The sequence below is a fragment of the Pelodiscus sinensis genome, chromosome 5 (assembly GCF_052426305.1).
Source record: "Pelodiscus sinensis isolate ZL-2025 chromosome 5, ASM5242630v1, whole genome shotgun sequence".
NCBI classification, from domain to species: Eukaryota; Metazoa; Chordata; order Testudines; family Trionychidae; genus Pelodiscus; species Pelodiscus sinensis.
In genome coordinates this window covers 68,429,665-68,452,071 of record NC_143056.1, presented here as the reverse complement: position 1 = coordinate 68,452,071, position 22,407 = coordinate 68,429,665, and the positions used below count along the sequence as shown (strand labels likewise).

Genomic DNA, 22,407 nt, shown 5'->3' with positions numbered 1-22,407 from the left:
TCCCCTTGCTTCCTCTTTCTGATAGACAGCTAGGAGGGGGGAAGTGATTAGTCGACTAGAATGTTGAGTATCCTTAAGCATTTGCTTATCAGACAATTGATTAGTCGTTCACATCCCTACTCCAGAGAGTTCAGATCCCTCTTTGCCTGGTCTTCTGTAACATCAGAGCAGTGTGTCCTCAGCACAGTAGCAGGGAGTACACCTCTCCAGTTTATTTCTACCCATTCCCTTATCTTCAGGGACCCTCTTCACAAGTATCTCCTTGTTCAAAATGTGAAGGGCCTTCTGAGAGTGGGAGCTGTGGAGGGAAGCCCCTCTGCACTTGAGGGGGAAAGATTTTTACTTTTTTGATCCTACAGGCAAGATGAGGGGTGTGTATGGTAATATTCTATCCTTGATCTGAACTCAATGAGTATCTCAGAAGGTGAAGTTCTGCATGACCTCTCTGGCCTCCATAATTCCTTTTCTGGATGCCACCCTCAACCTGAAAGAGGCTTTCTTTCATTAACGTGGAAGGTTCCTATGTTTTGTAGATGGGACGACCTACTACAAATTTGTAGAGTTTCCCTCTGTCCTAGCAACTGCACCAAGGGTGTTTATCAAGTTCATGAGGCAGTCTACCTCAGACATGGATAAGTCAAGATATCCTGATATCTCGATGACTGGCTCATCAAGGTCCAATGCAGTGTCAAGATGTTGCATGCACCTTGTCAAGCTCTAGGCCTGTTGATAAATGAGCAAAAATCAACATTGATTCCACTTCAAAGAATGGAGTTTATTGGCGTGTCCCCGACTTTGCTTGAGCTAGAGTGGTGCTGCTAGAGACCTGGTTCAAAGGATTATCAGATCTGATTGTTGAGGTCATGGCTCATCTGCTCACCAAAAGGAGGATTCCAGATTATAATGATCCTCGTTAATTAACCAAATCAGCTCACTCAAAGATATCAGTAAGAACATGCCTCACGCTTTTGGAACACATGACCTCAGTGTGCTTATATAACACAATTTAATGTAATCATAGAAATGTTTGGCTGGAAGGGACTTAAAGAGGTAGGAACCAGTAAAGAGACTGAGGTAGGTAAGCACACTACCCTGAACAGAACTTTACCTGACATTAAAAAACTCTGGTGTGGGGATTCCACAACATCCCTTGATAACTAGATGCAATATTTAACTCTCTTTATAGTTGGAAAGTTTTTCTAATTTCTAACCTAAATCTCCTTTGCTGTGGATTAAACTGATTGCTACTTGTCCAACCTTGAATGATTATGAAAAACAATTATTGAGATCCTTTTTGTACTAGCCCATAATATGGTTGAAGACTTTTTATCAGTTCCCTCCCCACAGCCTTCATTTTAAAAGCTCAATATGCCCAGTTTTTTAACCTTTCCTTAGAAGCCCTTTTTCTTCTAAACCTCTTATAATTGTTTATGCTCTCCTCTAAGGTGTCTCCAGTTTGTTCCTTTCTTCCTTAAAGTATGGCATCCAAAACTGGACACATTAGTTCAGCTGAGGCCTCACCAGTGCCAAGTTGAATGAAACAGTTCTCTGTTGTCTTACAGACACCTCTTGTGTCAATAATACAGCCTAAAATGATAGCCTTTTTGACAACTGCATCATTTCTGGCTTAGATCGGTTTCTGCTGCTTATCCACTAGTATTCATTGTGTTTGCCAGACTTCACCTATGCTCCATACAAGGCTGACCGAAAATAGTGAATCCCCAAATCCCGGGCATGTGATGATATTCTTACAACGACCATCATCACATAAATGTTTTGGAATTCAGGGCCGCTTGCTTGGTGTGCAAATGCATGTCTGCCTTTACTCTTGTCCAGGTATTGACAGAGAGCACCAATTATTCATTGCATTATTAGACAGGGAAGAGCTATGTTGGTAAGGAGGCCATTTGGCTTGGGACTTAACATGATCCAGTGATGAATATAACACACACATCCCAGGTGTTCAGAATTTGCTCTTAGATCATCTTAGTAGACATTTTCAGATGTCCATGGGTGTGGGGTTGCAAAACATCTTTTACAAGCAGGGCTACTTATCAATAGACCTGTTTGCTACAGACCAGGACAAAAAATGCAAAATGTTCCTCTTTGAAAGGGGCTCCAGGCTGATTTCCTGTCAGATGCCTATCTCATAATTTGAATGCTATGACTGATAAGTACGTTCCTGGTGAGAAAGAATACTAAATAAACTGCAGCAAGGTGCATCAATGATAGTGACACCCCTCCAAGGGCAATTGTTTGTATTTGGTGAACCTCACAGCATCCCTTTCCTTCTCTAATCATTTTGTTCACTCTACCTGTTGCAGAAGAATGGTCAGATTGTGCACCTTGACCCAGGATTGTTGTTTGACAGTCTGCATGTTGGTGTCTGATGTCCACCAAAAGAAGCTGTTCAGGTGTAGTTCAAAACATTTTGCTCCAAAACAAGAAGCTCTAAATGGAAAAGGTTTTCTGTCTCAGAACCAGCCATCTCCTCTGACAGCATCCATGTATGCAATATTGGATTATTTTCTAGTCCAGAAGCAATGTGGATCTTCTATCATTCCATAAGGATCCATCTAAAACATCACTGTCCTCACCATGGCCACAGTATTTTTTCACATTACGGTGGTAAGGTTCCTTGTTCGTGGTTTTCCCTCAATTTCAGAAGCCCTTCTTTCCAGGGCCTCAATATAATAAGACTTCACAGCCCCCCCCCCCCCCCCCCAAGTCTTTAGCAGTCCTCTACCATTTATCAGGGAAGACTGCTGGTTTGATAGTTATCACAACTTTAAACTTGAATCTTGTCTTCCTTTCATAAAATCATAGTATACAGGCAGTCCCCAACTTACGCGGATCCGACTAATGTCGGATCCGCACTTACGAACGGGGCTTTCTCGCCCCGGAGGTCGAGGTGGCGAATTGCTACCTGCGAGCTCCGGGGCGAGAGAGCCCCGTTCGTAAGCTGCTCCGGTGCCCCATGTCTGCTGGAGACCGTCTCCAGCAGACCAGGGGCACCGGGCGGGTTCCCGCGCTTCTGAGGCTTTGCCAGAGCAAAGCCTCAGAAGCGCGGGAACCCGCCGCGGCTGCGGTTTCAGTCCCGGTGCCTGGGGACGGTCCCCAGCAGACCACAGGCACCGGGACTGAAGCGGCAGCCGTGGCGGGTCCCGCGCCTCTGAGACTTTGCCAGAGCAAAGCCTCAGAGGCGTGGCACCCCGCTGCCACTGCGGCTCTGCTCCCCGTGTCCCTGGTCTGCTGGGGGGGCCGCAGCTAGTGTGCCCCCCCCCAGCAGACCAGGCTTTTGTTTTGGACCCTGGGGCAGAGCAGCTGGGGCACTGCCAATTGGCAGCTGAATCAGGACGCCTGGGGCAGAGCAGATGGGGTGCTGCTGGGTTGGTCCAGTAGCACTGAGGAGCGGCGCTACTGGAGCAACCCAGCAGCACCCCAGCTGCTCTGCCCCAGGCGTCCCCAAGTCAGCTTCTGCTGAAACTGACCAGCGCTGACTACAGGAAGCCGGAGGCAGAGTTGCTCTGCCCCGGGCTTACTGGATTCAGCTGCTGATCAGTTTCAGCAGCAGCTGACTTGGGGATGCCTGGGATTCTTAAGTTGATTCTGTATGTAAGTCAGAACTGGCGGTCAGTTTCAGCAGCGGCTGAATCTGGACGCCAGTCCCGACTTACATACAGATTCAACTTAGGGACTGTAGGTTTGTTCTTATCTTGTACGTAACCTGGGGACTGCCTGTATGGGAAATAACTATATTGGTCCATACGGAACTACAACTTTGGACAATAATTTGGGATAAGGCTTCAGAGTAATCGTGTCTTGAAAGGATTACTGTTCAATATCTGTGTTTATTTCCCATACAGGCAGTCCCCGGGTTACGTACAAGATAGGGACTGTAGGTTTGTTCTTAAGTTGAATCTGTATGTAAGTCGGAACTGGCGCCAGCCGCTGCTGAAACTGACCGCCAGTTCTGACTTACATACAGATTCAACTTAAGAACCCCAAGTCAGCTGCTGCTGAAACTGATCAGCAGCTGATTCCAGGAAGCCCAGGGCAGAGCAACTGTGCCTCGGGCTTCCTGTAGTCAGCGCTGGTCAGTTTCCGCAACGGCTGACTTGGGGACGTCTGGGGCAGAGCAGCTGGGGTGCTGCTGGGTTGCTCCAGTAGCACCGCTCCTCGGCGCTACTGGACCAACCCAGCAGCACCCCAGCTGCTCTGCCCCAGGAGTCCTGATTCAGCTGCTGCTGAAACTGACCAGCAGCGGCTGAATCAGGACACCTGGGGCGGAGCAGCTGGGGTGCTGCCGGGTTGGTCCAGTAGTGCCCAGAGCGGCGCTGCGGAACCAACCGGCAGCACCCCAGCTGCTCTGCCCCAGGGTCCACAACAAAAGCCTGGTCTGCTGGGGGGGCACAATAGCTGCGCCCCCCCCAGCAGACCAGGGACATAGGGAGCAAAGCGGCAGTGGGAGTGCCTTGCCTCTGAGGCTTTGCTCTGGCGCGGGACCGCTTTGCTCCCAGTGCCCCTGGTTTTCTGGAGAGGGTCCCCAGCAGACCAGGGGCACCGCGAGCAAACCCGCAGCCGCGGCGGGTTCCCGCGCTTCTGAGGCTTTGCCGGAGTATCTAACCTACTCTGATATTTCCAGAAGCGCGGGGACCCCGCCGCGGCTGCGGGTTTGCTCCCGGTGCCCCTGGTCTGCTGGGGACCGTCTCCAGCAAACCAGGGGCCCCCAGGGGCACCGGGAGCAAAGCGGTCCCGCGCCAGAGCAAAGCCTCAGAGGCGAGGCACCCCCGTTGCTGCTTTGCTCCCTGTGTCCCTGGTCTGCTGGGGGGGGCGCACCCAGTTCACTCCACCCTCCTTCCTAACAGAACATCATTCACTTTCACCAGGCTGAGGTAAAGGGTTGGGGTGTAGGCTCTGGTCTTGGTCTAAGTGGTTTGGCATGTGGGAGGGGTTCTGGGTTTAGCCTAGGGTGGGGGAATGGAGTCCAGGAGGGGTTTCAGGTGCAAGCTCTGGGAAGAAGTTTGGATGCAGGGGTCTCACATCTGGACAGAAAGTTGGGTGTAAGAGGAGGTTCGGTGCTAAGACGGGTTCAGAAAGCAGGCTCTGCTGGGCACTATTTAACTAAGATGGCTTCCGGCTGGTGGAGCAGTGGGGTGAAGGCAGGCTTATTCCTGCCCTGGCCTGCACCTATCTTGAGAGCAGCTGACACATACACCAATGGCTCCATGGCACCAAGTGCTGCCTCTCATCTACAGACATTGAGCCCACAGCTTCTACTGGCCACAGTTCCCTATACAGGCAGTCCCCGAGTTGCGCGGATCCGACTTACGTCGGATCCGTAGTTAAGAATGGGGATTTCTCGCCCTGGAGAACTAGAGCAGCGGGACGCCTGGTCCCGCCGCCCGCCTTCTCCGGGGTGAGAAAAGCTGCTCCCCGTCTCCCTGCAGAGCCGGCAGACCAGGGAGACGGGAGCAAAGCAGCGGAGCACCGGGGGCCGGACCCGCGGCCGCTTCCAGATCAGCTGGAAGCGGCGCTGGTCCTGCCGGGTGCTCCGCCTCTCTGTTCAGCGTCTGAACAAAGCGGCGGAGCACCCGGGGCCGGACCCGCGCCGCTTCCAGCTGATCTGGAAGCGGCGCTGGTCCAGCCGGGTGCTCCGCCGCTCTGCTCAGCGTCTCCCTGAAACTCTCCCGCTCTGCTCAGCGTCTCAGCTGGAAGCGGCACGGGTCCGGCCCGGGTCCTCCGCCGCTCTGCTCAGCGTCTCCCTGGTCTGCAGACCAGGGAGACGCTGAGCAGAGCGGCGGAGGACCCGGGCCGGACCCGCAGCGCTCTCAGCTGATCTGGAAGCCGCGCGGGTCCGCCCGGGTCCTCCGTGGCTTTGCTCAGCGTCTCCCTGGTCTGCAGACCAGGGATACGCTGAGCAAAGCCGCGGAGGACCCGGGCCGGACCGCGGCGCTGATCTGGAAGCGCCACGGTTCGGCCCAGGTCCTCCGCAGCTTTGCTCCACGTCTCCCTGGTCTGCTGGGGGGGGACGCAGCTAGTGCCCCCCCAGCAGACTAGGGAGACCTGGAGCAAAGCCGGGGGCCTGTGGTAGAGGAGGTGGGGCACTGCTGGTTGGTCCCGCAGCACCACTTCTTGGCGCTACTGGACCAACCCGGCAGCGCCCCAGCTGCTCTGCCCCAGGCGTCCTGATTCAGCTGCTGATCAGTTTCAGCAGCAGCTGACTTGGGGACACCCGGTGTTCTCATCTTGAATCTGTATGTAAGTGGAACTGGTGTCCAGATTCAGCGGCTGTTGAAACTGATCAATTTCAGCAGCGGCTGATGCCAGTTCCGACTTACATACAGATTCAACTTAGGGACTGTAGGTTTGTTCTTATCTTGTACGTAACCCGGGTACTGCCTGTAATTGATTAATGGAAGCTACAAGAGTTGTGTCTGCAGGCAAGGACAGCATGTGAAGACCCCCTGCTCCACCTTTCACAGGGGCTGCAGGGACATGCCAGCCACTTGCAGGAGCAGCGGTTACCATAGAGATAATTACTCCAGCCATGACAGGCTATGCATTTTAGAACTCACTACTCAAATAATTAAAGTTAAGCATAAAAGTGAAATGCACAGAACAATCAAACACCAAAAATAACAAACTTTGCAAGCAGTAACAGCAGTAATCACAACCCCCATGTGTATGTTGGGTCTGGAGATTAGAGTGAAGGACAGTTGGTGTTTGTGAGACTGTCAGAGATGCATATGGTGTGTGAGTGCTAGAGATTTGCATTGCCAAGCTCCCTCCATCCCCTTTTCACTGTGGGGTGATAGGGTACAGAAGTGGGGGTGGTGGAACACACTGATATCAGTGCCCCCCTCTTTTCTTCCCATACTCTGCACAGCAAGCAGGAGGCTCCCATGCGGGCAGCTCCAAGACAGAGGGTAGGAGCAGCATGACAATGGGTGGAGGGGCAACTGAAGTGCCAATGCTTGATAGCTCCCTGGTGAAACCAGTCAGGATCACCTGTCAGAGGCTCCAAGATCTACCAGTCAGGAGTGGCCCTAGATGAGCTGTCGGCAACAGGTGCTCTAGGCTAAACACGCAATCGTTACCCCTGCCTCCAAAGCCCTCAAAGGCCATTTATCTTGGCGCCCTAGGTGACCGCCTAGTTCACCTGTATTGACGGACCGCCACTGCTACCAGTAGATCCCGATCTACTGGTTGGTGACCACATGTCTAGTGGTAGATCTTGGACTCTTTCATACTGACTGGTGCTGTTGCATGGGAATGTTTTGAACGAGGATTTTGTGCACGAGAAATACTTAACCTAAAAAACTGATGAGTCCATCTAATTTGAAAGCATCAAGACCATTTTCCTCCAGTTTTCATATAAGATGAAAATATTGGGTCAGATTTTTAGCTGTGCTCAGTAAACATTGAGTATAACTGGTGGGAGATATTTGTAGCTTTTTAATCCTGAGACTGCTTTTACACCAGCTAAGAATGTGGTACACAGAAGGTTCAGGGAAGATGGTGAGGAATCAAGTTTTCTGGAGCAATGGGAGGTTTGTTACACATCCAGTTTTAGTCTAAGCTATAGGTTGATTTGCATTGCACTTTAATAGTTATAACTTTAATCGTTCTGGGACTTGCAAGATAATTCACTCTATATCCTTCATAATGGATCTGTTAGAAATAAGGTTGTAAAATTACAATCAGTTAATTATGTTAACGTTTAACTGGTTAACTGAATAAGCAGGATCCTGGTCTGGTTATGCTCCAGCCCATAGGCTGGTGGTGGGACTGCCGCTAGCAGCTCCTGGTTACCTATTCATGTCCCTAGTTAGAAACAATGTATTCAAAGTATTTTAGTTACTGCAAATTAACCTTCTCTTCTTTATTTCAGTATCTTGCTAAGTCCTACCTTTTAATATTTTATCAATTTTTTAATGAGAGAGAAAAAATTAAAAATGCAAGTTTAGATAGATGAATTAAAAGGAAAGACAAGATTAAAGACAGACAGGTCCTTTCTGAAGCCTTTGCTGCAGGTCATGGCTGGGCATAAAGCTCAAGTGAAGTTTTGTTAGCTATGATTTTACTTCATGTTTAGCTATTGATAAAATTCTTAGACCTTCGAAGAAAAGAAATTAGTGCTACTAAATGACGCAACTTTTTTCATTGAGAACATTAATAGAAAATAGATTCCCTAAATTCCTTCAATCCCCTCTCAATGCTTTTAATCTTCATATCCTTTATGAATATTAATCATTCTTCTCTTTTAGAGAGATCATTACTATTTTTATTTTATCAATAGGGACATTGAGGCACAGACAGGTAACACTGAATTTATAGCCACCTTTGTGATATACCACTAGCAAGCAAATTTTATGCAACATTGGAGATGTTTTACTTTGTTAGCATGTATTAAGTATATCGTGTGCAGAGTTGCTGTTCAGTAACTGAAAAGCAGCCTAGGCTTGTTCAGTTACGTAGTTTGGTGTGTCTTATTTAAATATTCATTGTATTTTTCATGCTATGCATTGTGTATATCTGTACTCTGGCTAATAGTCACTTTCAGCTAGCATGCCAGGGATTCAGCTAGCATGCCGGGGATCATATAGTCATTGACGTGTTACTTTTATACCATGACTACTCAAATCTTAGAGATCAGAGGATGGTGTGTGTGGATCACAGCAAAGGTTTCCAGGATGGGATTTAAGAGAACTGAGTTCTGTTTTTTTGGTTCTCCAGTTGACCTGTTGGGCAACTTTGGGTAAGATACCTTAGCTTTCTGTGCCTTTGTTTCTGTAGTTGTGACAACAGAGAAGCACTACTACATATGCTAGAGGTCAGGAAAGCTTTGGCATTGTATTTGGATAGAACAAAAGACTTGAGAAATCTCCTAAACTATTCCTCTCAATTGTGGGCAGATGCAAGGGATTTGCCATATCAAATCGCAGCCTTTCTAAATTAATTCCAGGCTGCATAAATTATTGCTATTGTGCCTGCAATCTGCAGCCTCTACCTGGAATCTGAATTCATTTCACAAGATCCACCTCCTCTTCTGTGGTATTCATCAAATTTCCCTATTACAGAGGTATGTAGGTTAGCAGTTTGGGGAACTGCTCGTACCTTTGCAGACTCAGCTTCTGATGCTGTCTTTGGCTCCAATATTGACTTCTGTAATAGATTTGACTCCAAAGCCTCAAGGTCTATAGGGAGTATTGCTAGGGATTTACCTACAGTGGAGCACTACTTGAAGATGAAAAAGTTATTCACCCTGTGCAGTAATGACAGTTTTTTGATGTGCATCCTTATTGGTGCCTTCTCCCCTCTACTTCGAATTCTCATTAACAGGAATGAGAGGGATTCGGACATGCAGTATAAGACAGAGAGAGTACATGTGTAGACCAAACAGTCACTGCTATCTAAAAGTCTTCTGTCACGAAGAAGGGACATAGACATGTCTATGGGGGAGCACTTATAGGGACACACATCTTGAAAAACCATCGTTACTACTCAAGGTATCTTTTTCTTCTCTTCCTACACATCAGCAGGGTTGTTTTCTTCCCAAAGATTATCATATGTTGATTTTTATAGAGCTCTGTCATATCCCCCATGAATCTTCTCTTCTCTAATATGAAATATCCCAGTCTTTTTAATCTCTCTTCAGAGGGCAACTGTTCAAACCCCCAAATAATTTTTGTTGCCCTTCTCTGAACTTTTTCCAATGCTAAGATATCTCTTTTGTGATGAAGCAACCACATCTGTACACAATATTCAAGGTGTTGGAATACCATGGATTTATAAAGAAGTAATAATTTATTCTCTATCCTATTCTACTATTTTGTTCTATCAAACTCACTGAAACTTTGAGTAGGTCAATGGGATGTTATGTTCCCAAGTCATGTAGGCACTTCTAAAATCTCATTTTTAACTTCTTGCCTCTGTTTTGGAATCTTTGAAATAGGGATAATATGTACCCATTCAAATATGTAAGTGCAATTAATATTTAAAGCTCCAGTTCCTTAGCCCAGAAGGCAATATCAATGTGCAATTTTTTTGCAATTTATTTATAGAGATTCATTGCTTTCTAGCATGAGCACCAGTTGTAAGGTAAGCTTATAAGCATGATTGTTATGGTAGTACCTCCTCCTCCTCTAGAGGAAGATTTTTTGAGTCCTTCAACATGTATAACTTCATTCAGTTGGAGGGTCCCTAGTGGGTGATATGTGAAGCTATCCATCATGATGGCTGACTGTCCTGTAGTTGCAGGAGTCCAAATTTTGACTAGCTATGGGAGTTAGACCCTTTTGAAAATCTCAGTCAAATTTCTAAGGGAATGAGATGTTCGGCTCCCATTGACTTTGAAGATTCCAGCGTTAAGTAAGTGCCAAGATTGTGTGCAGTACCGCAGAAGTGCTAGGGTAGTCTTCTCTACTATGGGGTTATGATTTCACTACCATCAAAGTCAATGTCACACTCATTATCTTAAATGTGAGCAAGACCAGGCCTTTTGTCACTAAGTTCTGCATTTGCACTGATGTTCCTTTTTGTGCTATCTACATTAGAAATGTTTCCATCCTTGTGGCATTTGAAATCAGCTGAAGAACCTGTGACAATAGTTTTCTGATTTAAATATGGAGGGAAGTCTTTGGATGTAATTTTAATGAAACTGTTTTATTGTATTAAGTGGGGCACAACTACCAGCAGTGCTGACTAGTTCTGTCGTTCAGTGTCTTCCCCCATCCACCTAAGAGTCTTCAGTTCTGCCGTTAGCAGTGGGATTTTTGGGGGCTGGGTTCTTGAACAGCCAGTCTTTTCTAACTGGCTTCTCACCCTAGAAGCAGGGTCCTGTCGTAACATCCTCTTGGAGTGGATGGGAGTGCTGGGGCCCATCCTCTTCACCAGGCACTGGTCCAGTGCCTATGCTGGGCAGCTGCATTGAACATCTTCTGGTGCTAAGCTGCTGCTTCTGTGGACAACTATCCAGTCATCTTTAGCTTCAATGCATACTCAGTCAGTCGCTTGTCTTTCATAGGTTTGCACAGGACTGTTGTCAGGCCTCAGGTAATGGTTTCCTGTACAGTACTTTCCCCTTAGAGCTCAGGACAGCCATCTTTTCCCTTTCATTGCCTGCCTTTGAGCTGCTCTGCTCCCCTTTTTTAAGACCTGCTTTTAACTTGTGCAGGGTTTGCAGGTGTAGTTGGGTGGGGCTGATTGGGCCCAAAGCTGTTCCTCAGTCCCTTAGGTCTCTGGTATGGGATTTGTATACTCCATCACTAGCTCCTTAAGCTTTGAACAGCTGCTAGTACATAAGTGGTTTTCTTTCTGTAAGTGCATCCAATACAAGGAGTTCCAAAAATGAGGGGAAATGCAGCATTCCTGCCCAGATTTAAAGCTTCTCACATTAAGGATATTAATTTACAATAGCTTTATTTTAGAATTACCTATAGTAGTGGCACTTGACATCTGATAACTTACTTGTTTGGAATAGAAATCAGTCATTTTGCTCATCTCCAAGCAATGCATTTTAGTTCTTTCCCATACTGATATAGGAAAACAGTCTTTTCACTAGAATTTGGATCTTTTCCTTTTCTCCCCCTATGTACGCCCACATTGGTAGACTTTTTTTCAGCTCTGCAAGTGTGTTTTTCTCACTTTCTCTGCTGTGTAGGCGGCCTTCCCTCTCACAATTGAGCTTCACAGGAAATTTTAAAAACTTCTCTGCAGAGCAAATCTATAATTTTATAACAAAGAAAATGTAAAGAGGTTTTGTTTAGAATGATAATGCATTTCAATAATGCACAAAAGGGTGATGAATCTAGTTCTAAGAAAAAAGGGAAATGTGTGTTTGTGTGTGTATATAGGTATATTTGTCAAGACCTTGTCTAAAAGGCACCTCCTGTGAAAATTATTCACATTCATCTACTTCACAAATTATTGCTACCGAAATGTCAGCAGGGCAAGGATGAAAGGAACAGTAGATATTTTTAGACATTTTCCACCCTTCTTTAGACTTAATCTAGAATTGAAACCATCTACCATGCAACTGGCACATTTTTCTTTCAGATGTAATGATCGATTGATCCTTAATGTGAAGGTCCAAGTTTCTTCAGTGACTGTTAACTTTAAAAAATGAACTTAATCATGTTATTTGGAGACTGTTTTAATTTAAGTTGCTCACTTGTAGTGCCTTAGTCTCTTTAGTGATATTTGCAACCTTTTTGAGGGTCTTCATTTCAGACATTTTTTGAGTAAACTTAAACCTTTCTTTTTAGATTAAAAACTTGAGGGGGCGTGTAAATGAATGGTTTTAATTAAGAAAAGCTACACGTATTTTAAACTTCACTCAACAATTATGTAGTCTGGCCTTTGCTAAATAAATGATATGTAGATAATGAAGTTCTTGCCAACACACTCATTTAATCCCCCTATTTTGTGAAAAGATCTTTGAGACTGTGATGGAAAGCCAATTCTCTCAGCCTCTAAATGTTTGGATGTCAACCATTCAGGTTTCAGGAGCTTACTATGATATAAAAACCTTAGATCTCAGCAGTGAGCTTATATAATCTAAGGTTTTCTATGGCACCCTCATCTTGGGATCCAAACATTTAATGGCGGTATTGAGAGATCAGACATCATTGCAAATACTTCAAAACTACATTGAGCAAGGATAGAAGAAATGGCCTCATTTGTTTGGTCTTATTGGAGAGATACTTGAGGGTCGTAGTAAGTGACTCAACTTCATTCTGGAAACATTCTTGTTCAGTATGTGTGTTCAAGCATGGTAGTCGTGATATTATTTGCTATGGACACAGTCCAAGACTGTTGTGGTATTTTGGTTTCTTTCTCCAAGTTCATCCCCAGTTGGTTGGTTGACAAAGCAGTCTTGCCTGACCCACTCTGCAAGATTTCCATGCTCTGAGGTCTTAAGACACGGTGACAGGATTTCTTCTCAAGCATTGCTTATTCTTGGGACCACATCCTATAGTAACTCTTCGGTTCTTGTGTGTATATATTTGAGAATCCAAAAGATCAAAGTGCCATGCTGTGGAATAGGGTGGTCTGACTGCTAGACGTCTCTGTCCTTAAGAAATGAGGGAATGATTTTGATGATGTTTATGTATAGTTAGCCCAGTTACTGCAATGATATTCACCTTCTAATAATTATTATACTAAAACCAAACACAAACCACACTACCATACAACACTTTCCTCTGTTTAGCATGGTTTTCTCAGAGTGCTTTTTAAAAGTCAATTTCCCTAGGGAATGCATGGGAAATATGCATGCTTTTTTAAAGCAAAGCTACTGATAGATGAAAACTTCTAAAATTAAAACTTTTCTTCAGCATTGTTGTTAGTAAAGTTGTATTGCATTCCCAGGGGACTGGAGAGCAAGCCTGTTTTAGGTTATCTGTCTTTTGAGAATTGATTTGCTCTATGGTAGCTGAAGTCAGAAAAAACTGCCATCACATGGCTCTCTTAGATTGGAAATCTGAGCTATATCTTGTAGTTTTAAGTAGTGTGTTTAGGCTTTTGAGAGTTGGCTCTCGAGGATTTTTTGACATAAACCTTTCTGGTTCTTGTCTTTCTTTCAACTATTACTCTTAACTTCCTTATGGTGGATAGCTCATATAAAAGTAGAGAAATGATTGAGTCACTGGTAATTATCATCCCATCTCCCTTGTATCATAGTGGTTGGTACATTCCGTGGGTCAGTGGTTGGTACATTCCATGGGTCCTATGCAAAATACAAGACTAAGTCAGGAATGGCAAAAGGTCCCTAAAAATGTGGGGAGGCCACTGGCACCGGAACAGTGGTCCTTCCTTTGCAGCCCTGCCCCTTCCTTTCAGCCCCACCTTTATCTCCATCTCCTTACCCACATTGCTTGACCGTATGGCCAGTAAAAAGTCACTCTGTTCTGGTACCCCTAGACTAAGTATGGGGGGGACCAGGCATACTCACACTGAGTCTGGAGCCTCTTTGTTGGAAAGGGCAGATGTGCTCTTAGTGAGTAACTGTATTTACCAGTGGCGCACCTTGGCAAGTGCGAGAGCATTCCCCAGCTTCTTGAAAACTATATAATTTAGCTATCGCTCAGGTAATGTTTGCATTTATTGAAAAGGTGAAGTTATTTCAGTGCTTGAGATTTAAACTGGAATTTTTCAAACGTGTTTTCATGTTTACACTACTGAATTGCTTGTTCGGGGTCATACACGCTTTTACTACATGTACAGGTCTTGTTTATTAGTCAGAGTTAACTTGCAGTCAGACAACATATTTCTTGCCTTCCTTTCTGAATGCAGTTATGAACTTGTGTTTAAATTTGCTCTGAAGTACAATTTGGGAAGTTTGTTGAACTGTTCTAGCATATTCATGAGGTTTATTTCCATGGGCAGACATTTGTTGGGAGTCTCTTTTTTAAAAAATGAGTAAGCAAGCTACATTTTAGGGTATTAAACTTTTGAAGTAGCACTTACATGCATTAAAAAGTAATTTTTTCTAGAATAAGTGTGTCAAACTGCATTTTGGCTTATGTTCCAAATAACGTGTGCAGTTAATTAAATACCTAGGGCTATTCAGTAATTATAAATAGCCCCTGTAATTCTCACCTTCTTGTTAGATGCAGTATGATCTTTTGTTCATATTAGCATATCCCACAACTTAATCTCAAACTGTAAGTGTGACTTGACTAATTTTCCCACTGGCCATCATATTGTACAAGACAGTGAAGGGTGAATCTTGATTTTAAAAAGTAGTTCTGTTTTGTGGGAAGGGTGTGTTAAGGCCTCTAATGTACCTTTACTTCTCTGTTCATGTTTGCAGATTGAAGCCTAGTGGGTTCATTCATTCGTTGTGGAGGTAGGGCCTTCAGGGTTGCCTGAAGAGACTGCAGCTGCTGGAAAGAGCCGTAGTCTATACCATTGAAGGGAGGAATACATGTGGAATTATGCGATGCTGTATTTCTTAATTTAGGAAGACAGCTGCACCTTCATTTCTCCATAGAAATGTGAGCAATGATTCATCTATAGAAGAGATGAATAACTTAGATTCATCCTTTTGAACTGCCAAGATAGTTTTAAAAAACATTAAAGTAGTTGTGCTAAGGCTAAGGGATTTCATTTCATGAAATGCATATTACATTTCACTAAAGGTCGTCCATCCTGCTGCTGCTGAAGTAGGGCTCTATCAGATTCACAGCTTTGAAAAAACACATCATAGACCCTGAAATTTGGTCTTGTGTACTTTTACACGCCTATAACTAATGAAAGTATACAAAAGCAATATGTGTGGTTTTTTTATATAGGACAAATTACAAACATAACAGTAGTACAGTACAGTATTTGTGTTTATCTACTGTATGAACACATCCACCAGATTTGTTCTTTATGCTGTGATCAACCCATGAAAAACATGTGTTTCTCTGAAGTTTAACTATACCTCTAATATAAGACAACACAAGCCCCATTATGTTTGTATATCTGGTAATGTGACTTGACCAAAAGGCAGTTCACACTCCAGTTTTTGAGGCATGTCCCAACATCAGTGGCATCCATTTCCCACTAGAAGATGAAAAAAATAAGAGGCTCAAAAAATGACACCGAGAGAAGGACCCTAAAGAAGCTTGATTGAATTGACAGGAAAGTGTATTCCTTAGCTACTCTCCAGATGTGTATGTGTAATTATTAGGCTCTGCGGTCAAAATATTGCTATCTGAACTGCAACAAGGTGTCACTATTCAGAGAAGCAAAATGCAGGACAATGTAGCACTTTAAAGACTAACAAGATGGTTTATTAGATGATGAGCTTTCGTGGGCCAGACCCACTTCCTCAGATCAAATAGTGGAAGAAAGTAGTCACAACCATATATACCAAAGGATACAATTAAAAAAATGAACAAATATGAAAAGGACAAATCACATTGCAGAACAGAAGGGGGATGCGGGGGGGGGGGGGTGGGAAGGGGGAGGAAGGAAGGTAAGTGTCTGTGAATTGCTGATATTAAAGGTAGGGAGAGTGGGATGTTTGTGAGTTAATGGTATTACAGGTGATAATTGGGGAAACTGTCTTGGTAATGGGTGAGAAAGTTCAAAGTCTTGTTAAGTCCTATTCAGAGAAGCTTCCATGTGAATAAAGGGAAGAACTAAAATACCTGGAGTCTTGGGGACAATTAGTGTCCTGAACATCTCTGCAACCTGCTCTAGATACCTCTGATATGGTTGTACATTCAGTGGCCACCTTTATTGTTGTGCGCATGGCTTTGTGGCAGTAATCTTCTAAACTATCCAGGGTGGACCAATCAACTATGAATCCTGTTCAAAGTTTATGAATTGTTCAATACATAGACTGAGGAAGCTGTTCATTTATTAAAGGACCTGAGAGTTATACTCTGCTCTAACGGAGGAAGCAAACCACATCCCAAAACTTCACCAGATGGAAGCCCTTTGTGTCTTACTCTAATGCTCAAAGACCATTGGAATCTCTGAGGAAGGAATTAAAGATTCTTCATGTGGAAGATCTTTTGCCTTTTTCCTCTGGCAGCAAGTTTGATAACATCATTGAGAGCTGAGGAGAACCTTTGAAGGATAAATAGTCCTTCTCTTCCCCCATCCCACTTTTTGGGCAACCACATTTTTAATTTTTGAGAAGCCCAGCCTTACATCACCTGATACTAGTGGGTCCTGAAACTTGTGGTCAAACAGTACTTTATCCATTTTCAGTTCTCTCCTATCCGCTATCCTCCACTTTCCCATCTCCTTTTCTGGGACTCCCCTCTGAAGTTATTGTGGATTATCTTCAGCAGTTTGAAACAGTAGAAGAGGTACCTTAGAATTCAGAGTGAGGGGTTTTATTCTCATTACTTTCTAATTCCAAAGTAAAATGGGTGGCTGGAGCCCAATTATAGATTTAAAAATATCTCAAAAGATTCACCCCTTGTTGCAAATTCAGGAGGGTAACTCTTGCCTCTCTAATTTTCTTAAGTCCAGCAGACCAGTTTGTAACTTTTGATCTGCAAGTTACCTGCTTTCACATCTCTTCATCCATCCACAAGAAATATCTAGGATTCAGAATAGGAGCATCTCACTACCAATAAAAACTCCTACTTTCCACACTATCAACAGAATTTAGCAAGTATTTGGCAATTGTGGCTGAACATCTAAGGAATCAAATGAGAAAGATGTTGGCTCATCTGAGGAAGATCAAACTTAGCAAATGAGAAATTCAGTTTGTCTGCTCCTAGAGCTTTTTGCCACACTTGTATTAAAGATGGACAGGAAACAAACCTCAGAGAAAATGAGTAAGGTAATATTTTTTTGTTGGACCCACTTCACTTGGTGTGAGAGAGAAACTGTTGAGCTTATACAGAGCTCTTCTTCAAGTCTGAGTTTGGCATCTGATCACAATCCCTGTTTTAACTGATATGATTTTGCAAAATAGAGATCAGAACTTAACCAGCTTGATTACAGTCACCAACCTGGATGCAGTCTGGTTAACAACCTCCAAAAGAAGCTGTTCTGCCACAGCCTAGAACACGTTGGTACATAACAGCAAAATTTCTGAGAGAATACAGCAAAATATAAGGTACTTCATTTGGAAGCTATCTGCTAGCCCTAACTCTGTTTACTGAGAGTACATCTAGCACAATATCTAAACATCATTCTCCAGTTGAGAATCATATTCTATGTTCCTGTCTTACCGATACCACATTTATTTAAGTGTTTCATTTATTTATTCATCCATCAGATATTTTCCCTAGTTTGGGAGTCCTCTCCTTCTTGGAACCTTAGCATAGTGTTAGCTGGCTTAATAGGACTCTCTTGTGAGGCCTTAGCAACCTGATCATTTTAACCCTCTCCTCTAAAGCAATAGCAACCCCTCCCAAGTTGGTGTCATCCGCAGACTTTAAGTGTAGTATTCTCTCTGCCATTATCTAAATCGTTGATGAAGATATTGAACAGAATAGGTCCCCAAATTGATTCCTACAGAACCCTCCTTATTATGCCCTGTTATCATGACTGTAAACCATTGATAACTACTCTGAGAACAGTTATCCAACCAGTATGCCCACATTTTATAATAGATTAATTTAGGGTATAAATAGTGGTTTCTGTAGTTACTGTAATTAGCAATACTAAACAGTATTAACAGTGACCTAATCAAGAAGCAGGACCCTATTATACCAGGTACTGCACAAACTGTAGAAATTCAGTAAAATCATATTCCTGATTACAGTGATTCCATGGTGTTCAAATCTACTGTTGAGGTTCTGCATTTTTTCTAGGCATTGTTGATTTGTCAATACTTTTGTTACATGGCATATTTTTGAATTGTATTGCTTTTTGGAGAGACAAGCATTAGTTGTTTGGATGAGTTCAGTAGGAAGGGATCCTGCAATAGATTATTCCAGTGCTCACTGAACTGAAGTATAAAATAAATACAAAAATGTCTGAGAAGTTGTGTAAGCCCTCTACTTAGATTTTTTTTCTGCATAAGTGATGTTTTTCAAATGTACAAGCTACATCAACACTTATTATTATGTGCAGAGTATTTTCACTGCTCCATGATGTACGTGGTGAGGTATGATTTAGGTGAGTAGAGTGCCCTTGTACAAGCCTGGATCCTAAGATATATGCTTTATATTGTTAGTTACAAACCCAAGCAGTGCTTCCCACATCTACACTGCAATTTTTAGTAATGTAGAATCCTGCTTTCCTGCTGCTGGAACCGTCTCACTGGACTGAGAGACTCTGGCAACAAGGGAAGGTTCTGGCAGGCGCCTCTGGCCAGAGCCTTTCCCTACTGTCTTGTATCTGCCAGATCCTTTCCTCGTTTCAGTGAAAGGCTTAGCCCTGCTCCCAAAATTTCCAGTGGGAACTTTGCTCCAAGATAGAGTAGATAGAATAGGGCAGTGAGTAAGTAAACTTTTAGTTCATTCCTTTATTTTGCTTTTTAGGGGGGGAATATGTTCCTCTAGCTGTTTCTGACTCTCGTGCCATATCTTTCTCCTTCTCTATTACTGTCTGTCCTCTGTCTTCGTATCTCTTAGAATCACAGAATCATAGGACTGGAAGGGACCTCGAGAGGTCATCGAGTCCAGCCCCCCGCCCTCAAGGCAGGACCAAGCTCCGTCTACACCATCCCTGACAGATGTCTATCTAACCTGTTCTTAAATATCTCCAGAGAGGGAGATTCCACCACCTCCCTTGGCAATTTATTCCAATATTTGTTCAGCCGGTTTTTCAGATGAAAAAGTGTCTACATTTACAGGACATAAGTGTTGGATGACAAAATGTTATACTGTATCTGTGCTAGCACCTATTATTGAAATTTTAAAACTAAAATAAATAAATTTTTTGTTTTTGCAGGTTCTAGTGAGTATTTACTGTTGAGTTCATGAGGGACCGAGAAGAAACCAAGATCTGTAAATTAAGAAAAGGTAAAGGCCAGTTTAAGGCCAGAAGGGACTTTTGTCTTGATCCATTTTGACTTCCTTCATAGCACAGGCCGCTTTGCTTGAATTAATTTCTGTTTCAAGTCCAGTAGACATGGTGGAACTAGAGTTATACCTCTTAAAAAAATAAAATCCAAAGGTGATTTAAAAACTTGAAGATTCTATCACCGCTCTTGATAAGCTGTTCCAATGGTTAGTTACCCTCACTCTCAAAAGTATGTTTTTAATTTTTTAGTTTGAATGTTTTTAGCTTCAACTTCCAGCCCTTGGATTTTGTTATAAACTTCTTTGCTAGACTGAAGAGCAGTTACCCAATTTCTTTTTCTCATGTAGGTACTTAGAAATTGTGATCAAATCAACCCTTAGTTTTCTCTTTGATAGGGTAAACAGATTGATCCTTTGAGTCTTTCCCTACAAGTTATGTCTTCTAAACTTTTCATCATTCTTTTTTTAATCCTGTCTTAATTATTAATGTCCTTCTTGAACTGCAGACACTAGAACTATGCGCAGAATTCCAGTAATGGTCATATACAGTGCCAAATGCAGAGGTAATATTATTTTCCTGTTAGAGCTGTCAAGTGATTACAAATTAATCACAATTAATCTTGCAATTTAATTATGCAGTTAAACTATAGAATACCATTTAAATATTTTGGCTGTTTTTTACGTTTTTCAAATATATTGATGTCAATTATAACAAACAATACAAAGTGTACAGTGCTCACTTTATTTCTTTGATTGCAAATATTTGCACTGTAGTAAAAAACTAAAACAGTTCTTCGAATACGTGGACTGTAGTACAGTGTCTTTATCATAGAAATTGAACTTACTAATGTAGAATTATGTGTTTAAAAAAAAAAAACAAAAAACCCTGCATTCAAAAATAAAACCATGTTAAACATTAGCACCTACGAGTGTACCCAGTCCTCCTTCTTGTTCAGCCGGTTTTTCAGATGAAAAAGTGTCTACATTTACAGGACATAAGTGTCATCTTTACAGTGTCACTTGTAGTATGTCCATTTGTTTCAAGCACCGTTACAGAGGGCATGCATCCATAATGTTGGGTTCTGATCAATACAGTCTAAAGCAGTACAGACAGTTGTATATTCATTTTCATCATCATGAGTCAGATGCCATCAGGAGAAGTTTGATTTTTCTTTTATGGTGGTTCGGGTTTTATAGTTTCTGCATTGGAGTGTTGTTCTTTTATGACTTCTCACAGCATGTTCTACACCTTGGCCTTCTCAGATTTTGAAAGGTACTTCAGATTCTTATACCTTGGCTCAAGTTCTGTAGCTATCTTTAGAAATCTCATATTGGTACTTTTCCATTTTGTCAAATCTGCAGTGAAAGAGTTCTTAAAACAAACAATGTATGCTGAGTCATCATCTGAGATTGCTACTGCCGTAATATGAAATATGACAAAGTGTGTATGAAACTGAGCAGGAGGCATAAAATACTTCCCCAAGGATTTGAGTCTCAAATTTAATTAACATGTTATTTTTAACATTTGTCACCAATATGGAAGCACGTTCTCTAGAATTGTGGCTGAAGCACAAAGGGGCATAGGAATGTTTAGCATATCTGGCACATAAATACCTTGCTTTCAAATGAAACAGTAAATAAGTGGGCAGTGTTATCTTTCGTAAATAAGAAGTGGGCAGTGTTATCTTTCGTAAATGTAAACAAACGTGTTTGTCTTAGTGATTGGCTGAATAAGAAGTAGGTCTGTGTACACTTGTTGGCTCTACATTTTTTTTGTTTTTGAGTGAAGTTATGTAACAAAAATCTGCATTTGTAAATTGCACATTCATGATAGAAATTGCACTATAGGCACATATCTGTAAAAATAATGAGCACTGTATTGTAACTGAAATCATATCTGTACTCTAACTGAAATAATATTTTAAAGTGTAGAAAAACAACCAAAATGTGATCATTTTAAATTGGTATTCTGTTGTTTAACAACACAATCAAAACTGTGATTAATTGTGAATAATATTTTGAATAATTAATTTTTCAGTTACTCGAGTTAGCTGCGATTGACAGTCCTACTTCATGTTGCTATTCTATATTTTTGTTAATGCATCAAAGAATTGCATTAGACCATAGGTATACACCGAAAGCTCACATTTATCTAAAAATGCTCAAGAAAGCGAACAGAAAACTTTAAGCGAATCTGATGAAGTGGGTTTTAGTCTCTAAGCTGCCACAGGACTGCTTGTTTTTTAGTTACAGACTAAAACAGCTACCCCTCTGAGAAAACTTTGAATTAATGCCTTGGACTTTGACTTCTGAAAATCAGACTATCTTTTTCTCTGAACAAAAGTGAAAATGAGCTTTTTACAGTCTCATTTTAGTCATAGCTTATTCATATTAAAAGACCACCTCCTATAACTCTAGCAAGCACAGATGAGAGACAGCACTTGGTGTGACAGACACCATGATAGTAAACTCATACTTTTTTCAACGTAATGTACTAATTATATGTGATATGCCAAAATATGAAAAATGAACACATAATAATCTCTGTTGTGAGTTGTGTTTTGTAGTGTTTGAGTTAACTTTCATAGAATTTATAAGAGGAAGTTCTTCTTTGAGCAGTGTCACTATGGATGCTGGGCTCATCCCGGTGCTGTAGATCGGAGTTTTCCCAGTAGTATCTGGTGGCCTACGCATGTGCGATGGGAAAGTAAGTACATGCAGTTTGTGCCTTTGTGATTGGTGCTTGTGGACCAACTCCCTCCCCTCAGTTCCTTTGTTACTGCCCTTAGTTGCAGGCGGAGCTCGATGCCTCTCCTTCTAGTTGATACCTATAGAGAAGGAAAACAGCAAGCAAATGGTCTGGTAGCACTTTATAGACTAATAAAACATGTAGATGGTATCATGAGCTTTCATGGGCACAGCCTACTTCTTCAGATGACTGGAGTTATGATTAGAGGATAAGGAAACTTGAAATAAA

The 22,407-nt window shown here is 42.6% G+C and overlaps 1 protein-coding gene across 18 annotated transcripts in view; it reads left to right on the top strand.

Moving 5' to 3' along the window:
* Positions 1-22,407, top strand: part of SIPA1L1 (signal induced proliferation associated 1 like 1) — a 335,579-nt gene that overhangs the window by 66,096 nt on the left and 247,076 nt on the right. For 13 of the 18 annotated variants that reach the window (XM_075927309.2, XM_075927305.2, XM_075927304.2 and 10 more), the window contains one exon: positions 19,360-19,430. The exons of 4 other annotated variants lie outside the window; for them this stretch is intronic. The gene's annotated coding sequence lies outside the window, so the exon portion shown is untranslated. Of the gene's footprint in view, positions 1-19,359; positions 19,431-19,970; positions 19,994-22,407 lie in introns of those variants that run through there. One more of the 18 variants, XM_089778525.1, reaches the window with a different exon arrangement.